Genomic DNA, 25,151 nt, shown 5'->3' with positions numbered 1-25,151 from the left:
ACTGGAAGGGACCTCTGGAGGTACACTGGTCCAACCACTCAGCTCGAGCAGGGCAACCTAGAGGCAGTTGCCCAGGACCATATCTAAACAGCTTTTAAATATCTCCAAGGATGGAGACTCCACAATCTTTCTGGGAAACCTGTTTCAGTGCTCAGTCATCCTTACTGTAAAAAAGTGCTGATGCTAATTTGGAGACTCCTGCATTTCAGCTTGTACCCATTGCCTCTGGTCTTGTCACTGGGCACCACAGAAAAGAGCCTGGCTCTATCCTCTTTGCACCCTCTCTTCAAATCTTTGTAGACATTTGTAAGATCTCCCCCATGCCTTCTTCATGGCTCTTCACTGGACTTTTTCCAGTATGTCCATGTCTCTTCTACCAGGGAGTCCAGAACTGGACCCAGCATTCCAGGTATGGCCTCACCAATGATGAGTAGAGGGGAAGGATCACCTCTCTTGACCTGCTGACACTTCTAATGCAGCTCAGGATCCCAGGATATATGACTGTGAAGATTAATTCTGGCCTTTCACCCACAACACTGGTCTTTTTTGAATAGGGATGGGGGCAGACCTTCATACTGAAGCCTGGACTGCCATTGCCTTTTATTATACAGTCATTCTGGTGGTAAAACACAGAACTTCAGTCTCTAGGCTTGTCAGCTCAATGTCTGTCCAAATCTATGCTCTTTTTTTCTTCCTTTTCCGTAGAAGGGCAGGACCTCGGTGATGATCATTCACACAAACTCAGTTGATATCCTCACCATTATTGGGTCTGCATCCAGGAAACAGCAGGAGTGGTTCCAAAAGTAACTCTGGCACAGCAGATAAAACCAGCTACAATTGTCCAAATGGTATTAGAGTCATTTTCGTTCCTGCTACAATACCCCATAGTCTAAATCACTTATATATTTAAACCCTGAAGTTCTTACCATATAAAACAACAGTCCAATGTAGAAAAAAATGAAAAAGAATTTTCTGTATTTCTTTTGTTTTGTTTCAATAGGTATTTAATTAAATAGACTGAATGAGCTGTTTATATATATCTAATTTAGATGCTAAAATCAGAAGAATTATTTTTACTGGAATAATATCTGTTCTGCTAGCACTGGAAAATACTGTCATTTGGTTTCTTTCTGCAATATCTTGGTTTAAGTTTTATCTAATGTTGGTAAAAGCACCTTTTGCATCTACACACAAAGCATGCTGACTCAGCTAAGACACCACCCAAAAATCACAGACTTCTGCAAAGTGCTCAAAGCATGAAATGATTTCCATCTGGTCTGTAGCTCACCTTGACACAGAAAGCCATGAATGATGAATTTTCCTCTCCTAGCATAGCCCCTATTAAACTAAACAGAAGCAAAAACCTTGCTGATTTCCATAAACTGGCTATATTTTTGTGTGAAGCCTAAACTTACCTTCAGTCTCTAATCAAGTGGGTATGGATCAGATTTTATAAAGGGTGCTTGACCAGATGTTTAAAAAAAAGAAAGAAAACCAACCCAAAAACATTGCCTGACCTTATGGGCTGTTCAACACAGATATAGCACAAACTTATCTATCTGAGAAACTCCTGTTTTCCCCAGAAGTGTAATCTCTAGGGTGTGAGAAGACAGAAATTGCACCTTTTCTTCAAAGCCTTTTATTCCTTTAGAAAGAAAAGTATGGTAGCTTGCTTATGTATTGGAAAACTAAAGCAAACCAAGCCTTAGAATTGGTAAAACTTTAAAATGAATGCATTAAACATTGTAACCAATGATAAATATGGCATAATAGAGAATATCCATTTACCCACTTCTGCCACAATGTCCTTGAGCATCAAGCTTTATTTACTTTCCAGTATCGCTCAAACATTTTCTGTTATACTACCACCTGCAATCTATCATTCAAAACACTGTAATCAAGATCTACAGATCATGTACCTAACACAAATGCACTAAAACTCAGCACATGCACTTTAAATAATCAATTGGTGTTTAATTAACACACAATTGCTGCCTTAATACTGAATCAAATCCTCTTAAAGTGTGACCATAATTCCCACTAGAATGGTAATGTCCTGAGAGTGAAAGAAATACCCTGTGATCATTAGAAGAATATTGTAATTTATAGAGTTTTTGCCAAGAGATTAAGCAATTTCAGAATCTATTAGACATGAAAAAATGCACTTCAGAACAGAAATAATTGCGGTCCCTCTTTCTTATCCTTTAAAATACATTTTAGTGCTAAATGTTGGTTTTAGCAAACAGATTATCTCAACATTCTTTCCAACTAATGTACATAAAAAATCTGTTTAGTATTTGTTATCAAATGTGACACAGAAAACTGCTTAGAGAAAGTGATACAAACTCTATTTTTGCCAAGTGTGAGGGAGTACCTCTTTTATGAAGACATTCTGAGAGTGCTGGGATTTTTCAGCCTGGAGAAGAGAAAGCTCCAGGGAGACCTTAGAGCAGCTCTCCAGTAAATGGACAAGGGGAATGGCTTTAAACTGAAAGGGTGATGATTTAGATTACATACTCAGAAGAAATCTTTTCCTGTGAGGATGCTTAGACACTGAAACAGGATGCCCATGTCCAGATTCCAGGGTTGTAGATGCCCCATCGCTGGAAGTGTTCAAGACCAGTTTGGATGGGGCTTTGAGCAACCCTGTGACAAGGGATTTGGAACTAGATGATCTTTAACATCCCTTCCAACACAAACTGTTAAAGGATTCTATGATAATGTAACAAAAATATTAGCTATAATGACAAAAAATAAAAGTAAAAATATGAGGACTTGAAGGTTCCTTATAAAAATAAATACAAGAAAAAAAACCTTTTCCATTTGACAGAAGTCAAACTCTATCTTATAATTGGTTATTTAATGAATAAAGTAATGAACTATAATACAATTTTTTTAGTTTCTAACTAACTTTTCATGCCTCAGTCACAATGTACAAAGAACAGATTTAAGACCAGAATAATGAGGTTGCTCTGTGCTGAAGAGTTGATCAAACCCAGAATATGAGTCCAGCAGCTCTGTTGACTAAGACAAGTATATATATTCATGTATGTATCCACTTGAATATCTGTATTCATATACATGTATATATGTATATACACACATGTAACCTCTTCCCTTATACTGATAAGAGTTGTTTTGAGATCCACAAATAAAATCCTGTGTGTAAGTGACTATCACCAACACAGAGTATTCTCTGGAAGTTTTTATCTGAAGTGCTTCCTCTGTATCCATATCAGGTCCTTACAAGATTTATTATTTTTTCAATATCCTCTCCTACAGGAGTAACATTTTGTTATGATCACACCATAATCTTTAGAGTCAGATGCTTATTTTCTACTACATTTTACAGTAGAAGGTGTCCAACAGGTAATTAGGATTTCTAGAGTTTTGTAAAAACAAGTTTGGCCAAATAAAGGAGGAAAATCCTAACCATTTTCTGACAGAAGAAAAGATGCAGGAGGAAGCTGGTCATTATCAGACATAGGAGAGCCAACCTGGAAGAGAGGATAAATACTCTAACTGTAGGAAAGCTTCAGCTGGAACTTATTCTTTTTTAAACACCAAAGTTGCCCAAACACACACAAATCTGTTGAGAAATACATAAAATACACTGTGTTCAGTTTTGGGCCCCTCACTACAAGAAAGATATCAAGGTGCTGGAGTGTGTCTAAAAAAGGGCAATGAAGCTGGTCAAATACCTAAAGCATAAGTCTGATGAGAAGCGACTGAGGGAACTGGGATTGTTTAGCCTAAAGAAAAGGAGGCTCAGGGGAGACCTTACTGCTCTCTGCAGCTACCTGAAAGGAAGTTGTAGCGAGGTGGGGATCAGTCTCTTCTCCCAAGTAACAGGGATAGATAGGACAAGAGGAAACAGCCTCAAATTGAAGCAGAGGAGGTTTAGATTGAATATTAGAAAATGTTTTGGAACCAAAAGATATATTGAGCATTGGAACAGACTGCCCAGGGAAGCCGAGTCACCATCCCTGGACATTTTTAACAGATGTGGTACTTAGGGACATATTTTAGTGGTGGACATGGCAGTGCTAGGTTAATGCTTAGACTCAAAGATCTTTCTCAACTTCAAAAATTATATTATTCCTTTGAAGAACTTCATGCTATATATGAAGCCTAAGCAATTTACAGAACTGATTTTTGTGATTTTTTTAAGATAAAATCTCAATGTATCCTTTAACTTTTGAATTATACTTTGATTTGTGTTTTTCTACTGTGCTACCTGAGTGTCTCCCAGCAGTGTGTTAAGCAATGACATCTAGCAGGAACACGTAACTATTTCTTTCATCCTGTCTTGGCCATGAATATTTTGTTTCTTTTGTATGTATGAATGCAGAAATGTAGGTGGAGTTTGTGGTGACTCTTAGAACTACAAATTCTTCCTACAGTCTTGGATAAGCCCATTAGAAAAGCTGTCCTTCCTGGAAATGATAGATCACTGTAGCAGAACTTTTCATTATGCTTTTGAGACCCATTTGGGTTTGGCTTTTTTGACTCCCATGTCATTAATTCTGGACTTTGAAGGAATCCTAGAGATTTATCTTTCTGGAGATCTTAAACCAATATTTTCTAGAATGTGCATCTGGATATATTTGATTATATTCAGTGTTGCTTTAGAAGCACACAGATTTATTTAGTTTTCTGCCAGATAATGTCATCCGGTTAAAAAGCAGCAGTTGCAAGTGTATTGAAAATGCTATTTTTGTTGTCTCTTTTTCACAAACTAGGCCACCTATTTTGTAATTACAATGAACTCAGCCACAGCATGGTCCGTGGATAAGCATTGTGTTATTTTTCTTCAATTTATAAGGTAGAAGTCAAGCAAAATGAAACATTCAATGTTCAGATAATAAGACCGAAACCACATGAAAGCTTTAACTTCTCTTCTTGTTGGATACCATTGAACTATATAAAACCTCTAGCCTCTAGGAAGTGAAACGACTAATTAAGCTAAAACCAAATTTCTGCGTTATCGCAATAGACAAAAAAAAAACCCAAACAATATAAATGTGCCATTGCAGAATAGCAAAATTTGCATTTTCATTATTGTCTGTAAGTAACAGTGATTTTCTGTGGACATGGTTTAAATGATCCAATCTTTTCCTTCAGTTAAAAGTTGTTATCTTTTGTTCAGTTGTCAAAGAATAACTGGTAGGTTTATGGCTAATTATTTTTTTTCGCTGTTTTTTTACCAGGTTTACAATACTGAATAACACAATTTCTGACAAATGTCAGCATCTTAGAGTTTAACTTAGATTTTGGCTCTTTCCCAGTGCATATGGTCTAGTTTAGATGTCACATCAGAAAAAATAGATTTCTGCACAGAGTATCCAGCCATGTACATTATCTTATTCTCTATTGTTAAATGTTGACATTTTCTTATCTGTATATCAGATTACTGTTTAAAACAATGTCTTTGGGAATTATCAGCAAACTTTACTTTTTGTTATAGGCTCATATTATCCATGGGAACCAATTATTGAAAGTGTTATGAACAGATGGTACACTAAAGAAATAAGTAGTATTCAATACTGTGAAATAATGGGCCAGTGCACTTTCCCCTATTTGACACCTGAGGAATAAAATTTACTTATTATCAGAGCAGTGAACCTGTATTCAGATGGGCAAATACCGCTTTTCATTAGACTGCCTTTTTTAAAAAAATCTTGCTATAACAGAATATTATTTTCCTGCTTTTGGAGGACAGTTATAGATTCCCACAAGTATATGCAGGTCTTCATGGAGGAGACAAAAAAAAGGCACACTTAGCTGATGGGGAATATAATCACTTTTTAATTCTGACTAATTTATGCATCTAATTTAAATGCATTTTAGAAGACATCATCTACTAGTTTAACATCTCTGAATGGTCCATGAATATTACCTGGAATTCATCTGTCATTCAGACCACCCATACTAGACACTTCATGTGGAATGCATCTCTTTCTTTCATTATATTTTCCTTTAAGGTTCTCATGACTTCACTCTGCAGCACTAGGAAACTATAGATTCCTATAATGTTGGATTTCTAGTTAATAAATAAAAAATAGTGGATGAGACATTTAAAAGAGCAGCCTGCATCATGTATTTGACTTCATGGTCAGGTACCTTTTGTATTGACTTTCAACCAATAGCTTATAAAGAGCTCAACAGGAAGGAATGGATTTCCCAAAAGGATTAAAGGAGCATTTCTCAGATATCTATTCCATAGATTAAAAAGCAGGTTTAAAAGAGTGTTTAAGTAAGGTTAAGTATTTCCATTTCTGATCAAAATTGAGGAGAAAAATAAATAAAAATATGATGAATAGTTGAAGGAATGACAGTGTCTCTAATCAAATGACATCTTAGACCAAGTTTTAAGTTGGGAGTGGTATGAATGACCATTTTGTTTTATCCAAATTTATTCAGCCATCCAGAATTGCTAAAAAAGGCATCAGACAAAGTTTCTGTGCTGCAGGGATAGCAACGGTTTGGATCAAAGTTAAATCTTAAATACAGAAAGCCTTTTTTAAACTCATGAATCTCTTAAATACATGGTGTTGTTTATTACATAGTTTCATGTCTAATGCAATATAAGTCCCCTCAGAATACATTTGATTGAACATTATTTTAGCATCTGCGTAACCAGGAAATGCTATTTCCTACAGCAGGTTTTAATTTTTCATCTCTCATTGAGTAATACAGTACTTTGAGAAGCCACTGATATTCTTAGATACAAGACCCAGGGTACTGGTTATTAATTATGGCTAAACCTCAACATTCCCAATTTTGAATGAGAATACTATGGCATTAGAAGTTTAACTGAACATCTCATTAAATAATTTAAACTAAATATTTTAGCATCTTGTGAAATATTAACACCTGCAACATCTGTCTGGACTGGCCATATAATTTTCCTGCTCTTTTTTGCTTTTCCTCCACTATTGGGCTACAACTGGGTTAAAAAAAGACCTCTAATTCACCATCTGCCATTCTCCAGCCAATATGTTGGCAGCTTGCACAGTTCCTGCAAATGGTCTCCCTGAGTTCTACCCAGAAATATGCTTAGCTTCTGGGAACTTCCATGGAGGAGCACAAGTTTTTTAAAGGACCCACTCAACTTGCATTGACTCTACTCTTCACAGCACAATAAATCTAATCTCTTGAGTGGCTCAGGGACTTGATTTAGTCCACTGACTTCAGTCCCCTTACACACTCAGGACCTCCAACTGGTATCAAATGTTCTTCTGAGGCAGGCTGAGACTTGTAATTAAGATCAAGTGGGGAAACAAAAGATCATTTTTCACTTAAAAATCTAAGCATGGTTGGTCATGGTACTTCAAAAACATAAAAAAATAAAACGAAAAAAGCGCACTTGTAGCACTGGTACAATCTCAGAACATGCAATCTACTCAGACTTGTGGCTTTGAAAAGAAAAGTTGACAATTTATTTATGAACAAATAATTTTTAATGAAGCAATATTGCATCTTCTGGCCGTGTTAATTTTGCAAAAGTCATTTCCCATTTATTATTATGTAAGGTTTTTATTGATTTTATGTGATTAACTATTACAAGAAAATTACTGAAAATTTTTCTCTACGACTTCCTACAAAGAAAATGAAGTAGACTTCTACTGAGGCTTACTGCCTTTATCATCCGTATGCATTATATGTGTTAAGATAACTTAAATGACCGATCTCTGTTATTTTTCCCCGTTGTGATACAATGCAAAAATTCTTTTTTTATATATCTTTCAAAATTATGTTCACTTTTATCACAAACATTTTTTATCCGATAGCAGGAAATGTGTATTTTATCTGAAGCATTCCTTTGTCCTATATTCGGAAAATCATATTTATATGAATCTGTGACTTTTCCTCTGGATGAGATCCAGGACAAGAAAAATATAATTTTGGCAAAGTTGAAGCTTTTAAAGTAAGTAATAGTCTGATTCTGCTGCTGAAAAATATGCAGAGGAAAGCCAGTTTCTCATGGTGGTAATTTCCTTCACAGGACCTTAATGTCCATTGGAACTGAATGCAATGAACAGATAAAATTTCCACCACAGCAGATCTAGTTGAGAAGCATATGCTTCATGACACTTCTCCAAATCAAAATTAAGATCAGAGAGAAGTAGCAATGGAGTCTACTATGAGATGAGTTCTGATCTGAAAAGATGGGCAGTCTAACAGACATGTACAGGGGTTGTGCTGAGAATATAAGATTTCTCAGATACAGAACTAACCTTGAAGAAGTTTTATTTCGAAGTATATTAAATTTTTGGTTTGAGTTTCAGGAGACCGGCTTTGATAAAATTGTTCAAATGGAGAACAAAACTATAAATGACAGAATGTTGCTTCTGAAAATAACTGCTATTTCATAAAGAACAAATTGCATACTATTTTCTTGATTCATAAATGTACATCTACAGCCCACCTTAAGGTGCAACTACCAGGGACTACACCCATAAACTAGTAACAAACAAGACCATAATCAGGACTTCTAACCAACGTCTGTCTCCCAAAACTTTTTCACTGTAAAGAGGAGACTTTAGGGGGATCATTTAGTTCTGTGTTTAAAGGGTCCCACACTATCTTAGCAGTTAAATATGTTTCAATTTCTTAAGTTTTAACAATAAAAATTCCATTAGTAGAAAAAATACTAGATTAATTTCTAAGAATAATTTCTAAGAGTAAGAGAATGAAAAGGAATGGAAACCAAAAAGCTGCATTTTTTAATTTAGATTTGAAAATTCTAGGTATTTCATACACTCACAGCCCACCTCCTGGTCAATACTCCTCATCTGATCTGAAATGTCTTGTGTATTGTTATAATTTCAAGTTTATTGTAAGAGAAACCTGCTTTCATAAAATAACTTACATTACATACATAGTTTTTTTATGCAAAATAATGTATATTTCATTTATAGTTCCAAAGCCTTCTCACCTTCACCAGCATTCATAAGTTGGTGTTTTACTGCAGTTTACATGCAGTTGTTTTACTGCATGTAGCAGTAAAATCCTTGGGGCATATCGCTAATTGTCAATGAGAAAGGTAAGAAAACTAGATGAACAGTATAAATTGCATGTGAAGGCTGAAATTAATGTTGAATTTAAGTTTCCTTGCAAGTTCCATTTAGGGTATTTAAAATTACTCCAAATGCATGATACACAGAAAGAAAAATAACTATACATGATTGTTTCTGTTTACAATTCAAATAATGAAATATTGCATGATATTATTTTAATGTATTATTATTACTATTATTATTATGCGGGTTTGTGTTTTTTTTTTCAAGAAAAAAATATACACAAGGTATATATACAAGGTAATAGCATCTACTAATAATTTTTTTTCCCTGTGGAATAAACATGTCTTTGTGGCTGAAACAAAACGTCTACTTAGCCTTGCCCTATTCTGCTGAACAGAACAGTCTCACTACCACAATCATATCATGGGTTCCATGTCAAAATTTTTTACAGCTGTTCTGAATGTTGCTTTTGCTGGCTCCTTCCTTGTGCAAAAGAAGTCATAATAAAACTGCAGTGAAATCAGGAGAAACAGTCTGTATCTAAAAAAGGAAAATTACTCAGATATAGAATAATAACTTCTCAAAGTCTCAAAGACTCTTCCAAGGTGGTTCTGATTCTTATAAAACTTGGAATTCTACATTCTCCGGACACAGATTTGATTTCCAGAGGGTGTTAATAGTAGTGCAGAAAAGAGATGTAACATGTCACTGGAGGCATTGCTTTCTGTCCCCTTATATTTTGTTTTATCAATGTGTCGTGGTTTATACCCTAGCCAGACAGTTTGCTCGCTCACTCCCAGTGAGTGGTGCCAGGCTGAGAGCAATTGAGCCCCCCCCCCCAGGGCTCTCCCCTTCCCACTACCGTGAGGGATGGGGAGGAGGACCGAACGAGTGCAACTTCCACAGGTTGAGACAAGAACAGTCCAGCAACCAATGTACAACACAAATCACCACCGCTACCACCAACGACAACAATGATAAGAGAAAATAACAAGGGAAGAGAATACAATACCACTCGCCAAGAAACGAGTCCAACCCAGAAGCCCGTGTCCTTCCGGGTAACTCCCAGTTACCCCCACCCCGGGCATGACGTACTGTGGTATGGAATACCTCTTTGGCTAGCCTGGGTCAGGCGCCCCATCTCTGCTTCCTCCCGGCTTCCCCTCCTCCCTGGCAGAGCATGAGCCTCACAAAGTCCTTGGTCAGGGTAAACATCATTTAGCAACAATTGAAAACATCGGTATCACCAGCACTGTTCCCAGGCTGGAAGTCAAAACACAGCATTGCACCAGCTACCACAAAGGAGAAAAATGACTGCTACTGCTGAACCCAGGACACAATGTCTTGTGAACTTTGTTTCTATGTAGTTATTATGCACTGAATTTTGTGGTATATTATTCATTTGTTGTGTTTTCTACTCTTTTGCCTACTCAGAAGAGTACAGATTGTGTGTGGGCATACATTCTTTAATTGTGAGTGCACAGCTTGTTTGTGGAGGATTGTAGCTATCCCAGGACAAGCTCATGGAGTCATAGGAACACAAGAACTGACGCTCTGCAAATGAGACACTTATAGCCCCAACTCTGAAGAAGGTGTGGGATAATGTCCTGCCTGCGTGTCTGGCTCAATCTGTAGTTAATTTATTTGAGAAAAATGGTGGAAGCCTAGACCATCCTGCTAGATGATATGGCTCAACTTTTCTGGCTCTTCCTGAAAAATAGTTTATGTTCTGAAGCACAGAATTTTCATATCTGGAAGCCTGTGCACCATGTACATCTTACAGAATCTAGCCCTTCATAGATTAGCCCTCTGCAAAGATCATGATTTTATCCAAAAAGTGAATCCTAAATAAGTTTTGCTGAGGAAACTTCTTAACGTACCTATTGCAGAGTAAGTGGATAATATTTTACGTTCATGATATGAGAGTCTGGTTTTTATGTGGTTTTGCTTATTTATAAATGGGAAGACTAAGCTAACATGCTACCTAATTGAAGAGTCGAGATTTCTGCATCTCGTTTTCTCAACTATATTAAATGGCCCTTTGGGATTTAAAACCTGTACCTGAGGGAAATGTCTTGTTTAACATAATGGGAAATTTTAACCACTGTTCATTAACTTCTAACAATGAAGCCCTGATGAAGCAGGTGCCAAGAAACCAGGTAATTAAAACCTGTTGAATAAAGCAAGACAGTAATGCAGATAGATATACACTAAAACACTTGAGGGATTTTAGAAAGCAACCTAGGAAGTTGTTCTGCTCCCTGACAGATAAAGTCTTTACTAAGACTTGAGAATTTGCCTTTCTGTGTCTCACACTAGAGTGACAGGCTTGGTATACCAGGGGATAGAAATCTAATCCTTTCTAATGGATGATAGAGCTCAAATCTTTTGACCTCCCAGGATAAAAACGAGAACAAATCTTAGATATTTTGTAACAATTCTGATACCTTCATGTAAGAAAAGATACTACAACAGGAAAAGTTACACTTAGGGCAACAAGGATGATCAAAAGTATGACATGGCTTCTGTATGAAGGATGATTAAATAGTAGTCTGGTCTGGAAGAGAAATGATGTAAGGTGGATATGGCAGAATGTCATGACTGTCAGGGAGAAGGTAAATAGGGAAAGATTGTTTACTGTCTTTTCAGTAGGGGACATAAGATGAGACAAGTATGTGTCAAGCTCTAAACAAATAAAAGAAGATACTTCTTTAGATATAGCTTTCGATGGAATTCTCTGCTACAGGATATTAGAGGTACTCTGAGAGTAAAAAACTGAATGTCACATGTACGAGGGGAAAAATTCACTGACAGCTACAGGAGAGTAGTACCTTTCTACATGCTGTCCCTGGCCACTATAGATTTGGTGTGTATTTTAAGGAGTGTCTTTGCTGTGTTTGCTAGAGATCTGCTATTGGTTATGTCATGTACACAAAATCAGAATAACTGCTTCATTGGTCTCATATGATATAACTTAGGTTATTCCTGCAAATGTGTCTTGTTACAGAAAATTCTATTGCCTAACTGTAGTTCCTACCAATACCCACAGATCCAATTCTGATTACGTTTTGTTTGGAAACTAATTTCTGTGGTCACAGAGTTAAATAGGAAGTCTGTGACTTCAGAGTAGTGGTTTAGCTATAAAAGCTTGCCTTTACACAAATACTGTACCAGGAACAAGAGGGACTACATGAAATGCTAAGAGCTCTAGGGAAAAAAAGACAAACCAAACCCTTCAGTATCATCTATAATATTCAGCAAAAGTAAATAACATTGTATAAGTATGTATATTTAACAATGATGGGACTATCTCAAGTACAGAGCATGTAATTATGTATGAAACCTGCTCAGTTCTTTCATGCATGTTGTACTGAGTTTGAGTGGCAAGGTTTTGTTAGGTGGAGGGCCACAGGGGTAGCCTTTGTGAGAAGCTGCTAGAAGCTTCCCCCATGTATGACAGAGCCAGTGCCAACTGGCTCTAAGACATATTTGCTGCTGGCCAAGTCTCAGCCCATCAGAGATGGTGGTAGAGCCTCTGGGATAACAGATTTAAGAGGAAAAAGTTGCTGCACAACAGCAACTGCAGCTGGAGAAAGGAGTGAGAATATGTGAGATCAACAACTCTTTAGACACCAATGTCAAGTGCAGAAGGAAGGGAGGAGGTTTTCCAAGTGCTGGAGCAGAGTAGAGGTGAGGCAGACCATGGTGAGGCAGGCTGTGCCCCTTCAGCCCATGGAGGTCCCTGGTGGAACATATATCCACCTGCAGTCCAGGAAAGACTCAGCACCACTGCAGGTGGCTGCTTGAAAGAGGCTGTGACTCTGTGGGAAACTGTGCTAGAGCAGAATCCTGGCAGGCCCTGTGGCCCCATGAAGACAGGAGCAGGTTTGCTGCAGGATGTGTGACCCTACAGTGGATCCACACTGCAGCAATCTGTTCCTGAAGGACAGAACCTCATGACAGGGACACACACCATGGAGCAGTTCATTGAGAACTGCATCTCATGGGAAGGACTCACATTGGAGGAATTTGAGGAGGATTGTCTCCCCTGAAAGGCACCCCATGCTGAAGCAGGGGAAGAGTATGAGCAGTCCCATCCCTGAAGAGGTAGGAGTGACAGAGAAAGTGTGTGATGAACTGACCACAACATCAATTTCTTGTCCCCCTGTGTGGCTCATCAGGAAGAGATAGAGAATTCAGGAGTGAAGCTGAGCCCAGTAAGAAGGGAGGGGTGGGGAGTCGTGTTTTTAAGATTTGGGTTTACTTCTTAGTACCTACTGTAATTTTGATTGGTAATAAAATAAACTAATTTCCCTAAGTTGAGTCTGTTTTACCCATGACTGTACTTGGTGAATGATTTCACCTTGTCCCTATCTCGGCCCATGAGCCTCTCATATTTTCTCTTCCCTGACCAGTTTATGAGGCGCAATCATAAAAGTGGCTTTGGTGTCCAGTCAGGGTCAACTAATGATGCATTTGTATGTGTGGGAAGTTAAATTAAACCTGCAGAGGTGTAAAGGGACAACTGTTCCTAGTCACCTTTCACTGAAATTTTCCCTAACAATTTACATATACAGCATGTGTTACAAAATCAAGATATGCTTTCAGATGGGTCTATATACCTATGGAGGATTTTCAAAAGCTTACCTCAAAGGAAAAGGGACTATTTCTTTTGAAAATTATGTTCACCACAATGTGTTTTTTTTTTTGAGAAAAAACTAGAAATAACATTTTTGCTTTGATACACACCACAGAGATAAAATAGGGGTCTTTCCATTTTCTGAAAGATAGAAGCAGTTTTATATAAGGTTGTGTTATCTCTATTTTTTAATATTAGGAAAACTATCAATCACTATTATAGACTGCACATTTTTGAACAATGTCTCTATCTCTCTATTGATGAAAAGACATTTTTGCGGAAGAATTGGTTACAGAATAGGATAAACTCTCTTTGTTTACTCTTTTAGTTGGTTGGAGTGTGGTGCTGCACAATGACATCTTTCGGCTGGTTAACTGTCAATGTTGTTTTGGTTACTAGTGGGAAAAAATCCATTCATGTATTAGGCCTTTAGATCTCTCTGAAATTGCTTATGATTTCACTCTGTCAGTAAAGCATTGAATAAGGAGGAGTGGGTGGGTATTTCATTATTTACATCTAAGATCTTTTCATAAAGAATACCAGTTCAGCTACTGTTTCAGTCCTGAATCAGTAAATGCTTTTTTGCTTTTTTTTTAATGAACAAACATCAGAAGGAGGGAAAATTTTGGTGATGCTCACATTCAATTCAACAAACCAACACAAACCAATTAAATTATATTGATTTCATAATCTGGAATCATATTAGACCTCTACATAAACATCTTTGCCCTTTGTACTTTGAAGGCATTACTACTAAAACGGTTCAAGTTATTATTACAGAAAATTATGAGACAGTGACTAATAGCATATATTTTGGTTGTAATTATGCCCAGATTTAAACAGAATGACACAAAACTAGGGAAAATCAGTATTACATCCATATATACTCTTAATCTCATAAGCATGAAAAATGAATGAGAAGTTGGAGCTTTTAAGAAAAGGATTAAAATGCCAATTTTTTAACTTGGTGGATCAGAACAATGGCAGTCCTAAATGCTCATTATTACTGGTAAATATCTCTTCTTATTCAGGCTTCCAAACAATGTTTAATAAACCAGGTGCATTATTTTATTGTTAGCCCTTGATTTCTACTTCATTTTCTGTATCCTGTGATGGTTACAGATACAGTTAATAGGCATTTAATCAGCTGTCAGTAATATATTTGTTACCATTTTCAGATAATTGCATTTAGAGTGGTCCTGTCTAGAATGTGAAACAGGTATTAATAATGCTATCCTTTACTTCAAGTAGCTAAGCTTTCTCAGTGGCAGATGAATGCATCTGCTGCTTTCTTGACATATATACGAAGCTTTCAGCTTCTAGAGTACCCTGGCATCTCTCACTCTTCTCACTTTAAATCAAGCAATTTTACCCTACACCATTTGCCATCGAACAGTAATTAATTTTATGGTATATTTGGCAACAGTTGCATATTGATTCATTAATGACTCTGATATTTGGTTTATTATGTTGTTTTAAACTTTATCACAATTAAGAGAGCAGATAGATCTGAAAGAGTGGTTCTCTGTAAGCTTTTTCCACACATCTATTTGTCCTTGACAATACTGTGATGGATAAATAACCATACCAAGTGAAAATATATTGATTTAAGTCCATCAGGATCGTGTACGCTGAGCACACTGCTGGATAGAATCAAACAATTCCAATTACACTGAGCTAATACAGAAAATTGCCCATTACTTGTTTTACTTTTTCTTGTTGGAATGAGATATTTACTGCTGATATTGCTGATTCTCTTATTACCTAAGTGTATGTATCAAGGTATCATGAAATAAAATCAAGAATAAAAAAAAAAATGTAAAGCATGTTCTTCAAGAAGAGAAAGGATAACTGGTTGGACTCTTTACACACATAGAAATGTCACATACATCTACTCTGATGCATAATTTTTTGTTGTACTGAACAAAACATTATCAATTTTGTGAATTTTTTCAACTGCAAGAAAATTGAGTTCACACAAACTCTGAAGTATGCAAACATTTAATTTCATTGGTTTTAAAAAATAACATATCCAGACTTTCCAAGCATAGCTACACTGCATAGTGCACTGCAACATCAGTATCACAGTTAGCTCTGAGTGGAAGCTACTTCCACACACATCAATTAGCTCTGCAGAGTATATAAACCCTGAAGAAGTAACACTGCACTGAATATGATTGGACTTTCTCTGAACAATGTTTTAGAGGCACACCTGTACAGACTTTTCCTTTGTTCAAAACCACGTTTTGCTAGAATTAAAGGAATTTAATTACCTTTATAATTAAAAAAGGTAAAATCAACCACAATTAACAATTTTCCGCTTTCGAACTTTATTCTCACATATTCACTTCAGAGAAAAAAAAAGAGAGAGAAAATAAATATATATTAATCTAAAATGATCTTTTTTTTTCCCTGGGTTTTGTTTTGTTTGTTTTGTCACTAAAATGGAGCAGGGAAACACCATAACAACCAGAAATATAAATACTAGTCACTCAGCACAAATACTGACATTTTTCAGGGTAATTCATCCTTGTGTTTTAAGTAGCTTTCAGTCTAAAAGTAAAGTATGGAGATTTGAAATATTGATATTAGAATGGTGTTCAGTTCAAAGGGTGTAGTTCTGAGAACTGGCCATTGAAGGTGACCCAATTCACACACAGGATAGGTGGTTCTGGTGGCAGAAACAGACACACATAAAATGTAGGCTGAAATCTAAATTTCATTACAGGACCTTGAAGTAAGGACAAGAAATTGTGAGATGATTTTCTGAAGAGCCAGTGGAGAGTTTCAAGGAGGGAGTAATCATAGTCTGACTAATGGCTAGCTAAGCTAATTTTTAATGGCCTAGAAAGAACAGCAGCACTAATCATAAGTAATTCATAGACCTAAGCTGCGTCCATATTTGCTGGATAAACCCTCTATTTCATAACTGCTTCCTGAAGCTTCTTTTATTATTCCCTGAATCTTCTCCTAGATATTCTCTTTGCACAAAGGGGCTATTCCTTTCATGGTTAAGTCTGACAGTAATGCACTGGAACACATCAGCATGAAATATGGGGTTTGATTTTTAGATGTTCTTGATCATATTTTTAAAGTATAGATACTGAAACTACTTTAGGGCATAACTGAAGAGCCCTTTTAAAATGTCCCTGCTGGCCATAGTGTGCTGATGAGCTTGATAGTGAAACTGGCTTTGCTGATATAATATTATCTTTGCTAGGCTGTAAACAATGGCTTTAATCAAGATCCTTTAGAGACAACACGTTCTTTTAGGGTTTCCTGATTTTTATGGAATCAGAGTAAGGGTTTTGCTTTTGCTCCTGTTGTGTAATTCTCCCCACCCTCAATGTCTTCTTATCCTTATAAATCTTAACATCTAAAGGCAATTGCTTAAACTGTTTTTAAGGCACTCACAGCTGTTAATATTACAGATTACTGTATGCTCTAAGTAATGTCTTTGCTATATCTTGTTGAAAAAGAAAGACAAGATGTGGTAAAATTTCCTCTTTGGAAAATGTTTCATTCTATTTCTGAAGCATGCACATGAGAAAGAGTTGCACTCTTTGTACTGAAAACCCTCTCAGTTTCTAAAATGATAGGCATCAGTATACCTACATGCTGGGGAGGGACTGTTCATTAGGGACTGTAGTGAGAGGACAGGGGGTAACGGGTTAAGACTTAAACAGGGGAAGTTGAGATCGGATATAAGGAGGAAGTTCTTTACTGTAAGGGTGATGAGGCACTGGAATGGGTTGCCCAGGGAGGTTGTGAATGCTTCATCCTTGGTGGTGTTCAAGGCCAGGGTGGACAAAGCCTTGGGTGGCATGGTTTAGTGTGAGATGTTCCTTCCCATGGCAGGAGGGGCTGGAGCTATATGATCTTAAGGTCCTTTCCAACCCTAACTATTCTATGAGTCTCCAATTCTACACTGAGGAGTTCATGATTCCTAAACAAAACCAACAAAAGTAGGTAATTTGGGTCCATGAATGCACACTTGACAGGCACAAATGGCTTATCATGTTTATCGTGGGTTGGCCTCAGCTCACAGCCAAGCGTTTGCACAGCCACTCACTCACCTCTAACCCCCTCAGGTGGCACAGGAGAATACTAGTGGGTTGACTGGGAAATTCCGGTTGTAACTGTTCAGCAGCGGTAATCTGTGACCAAGAAACTACTCTAACCTTCATGTCACCTCTGCTATTCCTCACACTTTTCTCTCGCACCCAGCTCTATCCCTATCATCTTCTGCCATTTCTTTAATACACTTACCCAGAGGCGCCATTATCTTGGCTGATGGGCTGCAGTGGCTCCATTGGAGACAGCTGGAACAGACTGTGTCCATCATGGAGCAGCCCCAACCTCTCCTTAATACTTACCAGTGAAAAAAGCAGAAAAGTCAACAGTTCTTTTATTAAATGTATTTTATTTTGAACAAGGTGTTTTTTTTTGGGTTTTTTTTTTTTACTTTGTAATATGGCACAGCACACAAAAGAAGCACTGAAATTAAAAGTCATTTAGCCTAATTCTAAACACTTCTCTTACAAAATGTAGAAATGGAGAATGTTCTTTTCTTTCGGAAGGCAGTTCTTCATATTTGAAGTGTTTTGATTGATTATGACTCTGTAGAGTTTTCTTAAGGAACTCCTCTTACACATTCCTCCCTGAAATGCAGTCTATTCCAAGTGACACATGAAAATCAGATCTGCAGCTTCAACACCTAGTTTCTGTGCTCATAGGGGGAAGTTCTGGAATACAAAATTGCTACCTGCATGGCATGCCTGTAGCCTGGATTTCGGTAAATTGTATGTAAGGATCCTTCCTCTCCCACTCAGAAAAGTCAAATGCCAATTTATCTGTAACTTGCTAAACCTTTAAAAGAAATCCCAAACTTAGCTTGGCCCTCTGGTAGTTCTGTTTATTGGGTTAATGTATTACAGAAGAAACAGCTGTAGACCTTAATATCTTTTTTACTGATACTTTCCATGTCAAAAATATTTTTATTGTATTGCATCCAGGATTATCAAGAGTCTTTAAATATTTTAAAGAGCCATAGAATCATTCAGTTTGGAAAAGACTTTTAAGATCATGGAGTCCAACCATAAAGCTAACACACCACCCTCTAGCTGGTTTAGAGGTTTGTCTATGTTACTTAGGTGACCAGTAGCAGCTGCTTAGAGAAACTATATAAAATGCAAGTATAGGGCAAGCAGTCATTTTTTAATTCTGATGTTTGGTGTACAAGTCTGCTCAGGCAGGGGTGGTGTTTGAACTCCTGAATGTCGTTCCTCATTTAGGAACTGGTTTTGACAGAACACCAGTATCACCCAACCACCCATCCACCCATGTGTGCAGTATTTCAGTATGTCACCTCCTAAGCACATGTATTAAGCAAGTACTTCTAAGGTGGATGAAAAAAGATGGCTGCTTCTTCCCTTACAAAAAATACCCTCCAACTTGAAGGAAGATGTGTCAAGCCCAGCAAAATAGTTACACCCATATGCCTATTGCCATGTATAGCCCTATCTAACAAGAGTAGGCATGAATATTTCTGTGGTCTTCCCACCCCCAATTACTAAGGGAAAAAATGTCTCATAGCACTGCATAAAAACCTCAGATGTCTTGAAAACCAGAAGGGGACCTCAGTCACATGCAAGTCATCCCTCACAGAGTCTGACAGCTACAGTCTGCCTGCCTGTACACATTCTGATTATAAAATGAGGTAACCCTAGTGTGGTCTCCTATCTACCTGACCTTGCATATTCTGGGGCAAGATGTGACTTCCTGGAAAAAAGTAGCTCATGTGTCTGCCCACTGTGCAGTCTTCATGAAGGAGAACAGCGTGATTGTATAGCTGTGTGTCCTGGGTTCAGCAGTAGCAGTCATTTCTTCTCCTTCTTAGTAGCTGTTGCAGTGCTGTGTTTTTGACTTTTGGCCTGGGAACAGCATTGATAACACCGATGTTTTTAGTCACTGCTCAAATGTTTAGGCTGACCAAGGGCTTTCTGAGTCTCATGCTCTGCCAGGGAGGAGGGGAAGCCAGGAGGAAGCAAAGACAGGACACCTGACCCAAACTGACCAAAGAGGTATTCCATACCACAGCACGTCATGCCCAGGATGTAACTGAGAGTTACCCGGAAGGGCTAGTTCACTGCAGGGTGGGGTGAGTTATTGGTCAGTGGGTGGTGAGGTATTGTATTTTCTTCCCTTGTTATTTCCTTTATCATTATTATTATTGGTGGTAGCATTAGTGATTTGTGTTATACCTTAGTTACTGGGCTGTTCTTATCTCAACCCATGGGAGTTATATTCTTTCGATTCTCTTCCCCATACCTCCGAGAGTGGGGGGAGAAAGGGGGAGAATGAGTGAAAGAGCTGCGTGGCTGGGCTTAAACCACGACACTCTGCTAATGCCCACCCCACTGTTAGGGTGGAATAATTTCTAGGTGCTCTGTCAACTGTGGATTTTTCAGTGTTATGAACATTTAGTAAATGGAATTGTCTCTTTTTAGCTAAGGGAAGTCAAACTAAAGAAGTTGAGTTTTTTTCATCAGACTTAACAGTTGCTTATCAGTCATAATATTTTGGATATATTTTCTTCAAAGACACTACATCCCAAACCCCAACCCACAATATGGTGGAAAAGATGAATGCCACACTGTGATATGAATTCAAAAACAAAGCTTTTACTCATGTAAAATGCAAACTTAGAGTGTTTTTAGTGGCAAATGCATTTCTATTCAAAATGAAAAGTGTAGGCATATTTAAGGTTCAGTAATATGGAATCATATTTTTAGCAAAACCAAAGAGTTTAGTTTACTGATTTCTCAGTTATTTTGAAACTAAGCTTAGATACAGCTTACCTTTTTCTGACAGTCACTGCTTCCCCATGTGCTAGAATAGACAGGAATACTATTCGTATGCTAACTGGACAAGAAGACTCATTGTCACTGCAGTGTATCATGGAATATTTGTATTTCATATTTGGCTATCCATTTTTCCCGAGTTACTAGAAGGAGCCCCCAATTATGCTCATCAATGCATCCATTAGTCTTGATACTATGTCCATCTGCCATGGACTAGTGTAAAGATAAAATAATATAAGAAAAAAAAAAGAAAACCGTTAATGTAATTCTGTCAATGTCTCAAAAATGTTGATGAAACATTTCCATAGTTTGCAAATGTTTTACATATTTACCAACAGGAATCAGTAAGCTGCCCAGAAAATGGCTCTTACTTGGCAGGTGGCTTTTTTTTTTAATTTATTTATTTTTATCTTTCTGTCTTGTGTTTGGTTTTGGTTTTAGTTTCTTTTTGGTTTTTTTTTTGTTTTTCGCTTTTTAATAGCAGATTTAAACTCTCAGGTTGGTAGTCCAAAATAATTAGACTGGACCCACTATTAGCACACTGCTGAAGGCACTAAGATAATTAATTATACCAAGTCAGAAAGAATCTAGTAAGATGCTGACACTTTGTAACACCCAGAATCTATCACAAACAAACCAAATCTGAAGGAAACAAGAGAGGAAGCAGCATTACTGTGTTCCAAAGATATTTTGGTGATTTGATCTATAGTATATTGCTGTGGTGAGTAGCTCGAGAGACGACGCCTTCAACACCTGAGCAGGGGGAAGCTCAGCGTCCAGGAACCTCAATTGAGAGCAGCAGCGGCCACCGAGGGAGCCTCAAGTCCTCGACAGGACCTGCCCAGGAGCCGGCACCTCAGCTGACGAGAGCGAGCAGCTGACTCACAGGGGGCGGAGCCAGGAGGAGCGGCACCAGCCCTGGGTGGGTAAAAACCTGCCCAGGGAGCGCGACGAGGCAGTTGGCGGGCAGTCGACGTAGTTTGTGCGGGCAGGTGAGCGGGATGGTGAGCACTCGCCTCATGACCAGGGCCCGGTCCGGGAGCTCTGCTCTGGCTGCCCCGGCGGTGGCCAGCCTGGGCACCCAGACAGAGCCGATGAGAGGGGAGGCTGCAGTGCAAGAGCTGGGAGTGTAGAGAGTGCCTGCACTGGTCTGGTGAGGGGAGGGTGCACAATGGGCAGGGCTGCACTCGGTGCTCCCTGGTGGAGGTGCTCCTGCAGCAGGTGGCTGAGCTGCGGGATGCTGTTAATAGGCTGCGAGATGTCAGGGAAGCTGAGAGGAAGCAGGAATGCTTGCTCCATGCCCAAAATGTGGAGGGGGCTCAAGCGTCCACTGCAGCTCATGGAGGAAAGAAGGAGGCTGTTAACCCAGGAAGCTGGGAACTAGTAAGAAAAAAAAAAAAAAGAGGAAGACAATTAAAAGCAAGGGACTTCCTCCTAAATCTGATGTCCCCACCCAGAACCGCTTTGCTGTCTTGCAGGGAGCTAAGGAGGAAACACACACCATGAACAGCCGGCTGATGCGCTGGTAAAGAAGATCTCTACTGGTGCTGTCAGGAAAAAACAGTAGGTCGTAGTAGTAGGGAACTCTACTTTGAAAGGCACAGAGGCACCCATCTGTCAGCCTGACCCAGTCTCAAGGGAGGTATGTTGCCTAGCAGGGGCACGGATCAGGGATGTTGCAGAGAGGCTGCCTGCTCTAGTAAGTCCCACAGGCTATTACCCACTTCTAGTGATCCATGTGGGTGCTAGTGATATAGATATCAGTAGCCCAGAGAACATAAAGAAGGACTATAAATCCCTGGGAGAGGTGGTTAGGGGCTCTGGAGCTCAGATTATCTTTTCATCAATTCTCCAGGATAAAGGGGAGTACCTTAAAAAGGCTAGGAAGATTGGCTAGGTTAATAAATGGTTAGAACAGTGATGCCATAGTCAGGGGTTTGGGTATTTAGAACATGGGACCAGGCGTAGGACTCCAGGTCTAGTGGGGGCTTGTGGAGCTGCTCTGACAAGAAGAGGAGGAGCAGTTTTGGTATGAGGCTTGCCAGGCTGGTCAGGAAAGTTTTAAACTAGATGTGTTGAGGGAGAGGGGCACCATTCCATCCCAACTCCCTCAGTCAGTTGCCAGCACCGATAATGAATGCTCGGAGCAATGTAGAGATATTCCAGCTGCTCCAGCCAATTAGCCAGCTTCATTTGGAGCTCGGCTCAGATGCCTCTATACAAATGCCTGTAGCATGGGGAACAAAAAAGAAATTAGAGATGTGTGCACGTCTACGGGGATATGATATCATTGGTATCACAGAAACATGGTGGGATGGATCCTATGACTGGAGCGTTGGAATGAAAGCTTACAGGCTTTTTAAAAAAGACAGGTCTGGCAGACGGGGAGGGGGGGGCGCTTTATATGTTAGCGATAGGCTGGAGAGTATGGAACTCTGTCTGGGGACAGGTGATCTGTCAACAGAGAGTTTGTGGGTCAGGGTTAAAGGGAATATAGCTATGGGAGACATTACTGTGGGTTTTTTCCTCTTACCGCTGGTGGCATCTAGTCCTCTGATGACCTGTGATCACATAGCATTTTACTCCAGTTTCACACAAGTGCAAATAGCCACATAACGTTTGTGGTGAACCACATCCATGGTATTTCATTCATGTAAGCAGCATTTTGATACTCCACAGCATCCTGCCCCTTGAGAGTGCAAAGCTGCCCATAGAAGTAAGCATGCAACATAAAAGTTCATTTATCTACAGAAAAGAAATATTTGCCTGTTCTACTAGAATAACCAATAAACATGTTTGTCAGAGTTTGTGTGATGTGTCTTATTATTCATCTTTTTGATTGCCTTCTTCCTATGTTTTCATATCAATTCCAAACTCTTCTATTCCACTCTACCTTTTTTCTCTAAAGACTGCAATAATTTCTGGGACAAGTGGCCATATTAAATTCATATGCTTTTCCAAATTGTACCATATCCTGCAATCAGACACATTATGGGTCACTCAAGGTGAGTCAAGAAATAGAAATTTCCATTGAGTTGTTTACATATGTATGTATACAAATGAGAAATACGGAATGCAGTGTCAAAAAGCAAGAAAATGCAATCAAGAATTTATATTAAATTTACCATTCAAGTGGAAAAAAGCTTCTGTAAAACAATGAAGTCACCCGGGATCTGTCAGCTAAAAACAAAAGGCAGTGAAAGTGATTACCACTAATATTACATGTAGGAAAGTGGCATCTATACATGCAACAACAATTTTTTTTAGAGCACTATTTGGTGGCATTGAAAAGAGCAATACTTCCCTCTTGCTTTGCCTTTCTCCTTGAAGGTACTTTTTTTTTATTTTTATGAGGAAGTGCAATGTGAATTGGAACAGATACAATCACTGGTTTGAATTCAATTATTTCCTGATTTTCCTTTTAGGGCATGACCTGCAATCCTATAATGTTCGGCATGCCTATAAGTTTAAATTTTTAACCAGAGCAACCATGATATCTACTTTTGTCACTAGTGCTCTTTGATCATTTTTATTTATGCCCTCCATGTTACTGAGTACCTTACTGTGGCACCACCTGCATCCTTGTGTTTTGCTGCCATGAAAATACACAATAGATAAACAAAAAGAATATGGTTCAACAAACTCCAAATATATTGTTTAATATTCTAGGGTTAAATAATAGGAAGAATATCAACATAGAAGAGACATAGACAAAAGCAAAATAAAGATTTCCTCAACTAAGTCATTTGTGCTCCTGATTTCCCTGTGTACTTTTACCTGTGCAGATACACACATCTCCACATAGTCGAGCCACTGTGCTGGGAATTCAGCAATGCTCACTCCAAAAACATGCAAAATGGACAGAGCAGCACTTTGTCCAAGGACAGAGCTGCAGAGGGAGGACTAGGACTGCAACCAAAATGCATGGTTAATCAGAGGTACTCTCCATTCAGAACTGTTGCTATCAATGTGTTTCCACTGCATAAGGCAGTGTAGCAGAGTGTCCTGGGTTCAGCAGTAGCAGTCATTTTTTCTCCTTAGTAGCTGGTGCCGTGCTGTGGTTTTGACTTTTGGCCTGGGAACAGCATTGATAACACCGATGGTTTTAGTCACTGCTCAAATGTTTAGGCTGACCAAGGACTTTCTGACCCTCATGCTCTGCCAGGGAGGAGGGGAAGCCAGGAGGAAGCAGAGACAGGAAACCTGACGCAAAGCCAAAGAGGTATTCCATACCAGAGCGCATCATGCCCAGGATGTAACTGAGAGTTACCCAGAAGGGCTGGCTCACTGCTTGGTCAGGCTGGTTTTCGATGGGTGGTGTATTCCCTTGTTATTTCCCTTATCATTATTATTATTATTGGTCGTAGCATTAGTGATTTGTGTTATACTGTAGTTACTGGGCTGTTCTTATCTCAACCCATGGGAGTTACATGCTTTCCATTCTCCTCCCTGTCCCTCCAGGAGCAGGGGAGAAAAGGCAGGGGGGAGGGGAGAAGGGGGGGGGGGGGTGGACTGCATGGCTAACTTGACGAGTTTTAAACCACGACACAGACAACAAAGCTGAAGGTCAGCTTCTTACTTCTAATCCAACTGCAGCAGTTTGGAGCTTGAAATGGTCTAATT

Source organism: Pezoporus flaviventris, unplaced genomic scaffold (genome assembly GCF_033815535.1).
Source record: "Pezoporus flaviventris isolate CSIRO_AGI_PZ_B2104156 unplaced genomic scaffold, CSIRO_AGI_Pfla_v1 ptg000007l, whole genome shotgun sequence".
NCBI classification, from domain to species: Eukaryota; Metazoa; Chordata; class Aves; order Psittaciformes; family Psittacidae; genus Pezoporus; species Pezoporus flaviventris.
This window is presented reverse-complemented; position numbering follows the sequence as displayed.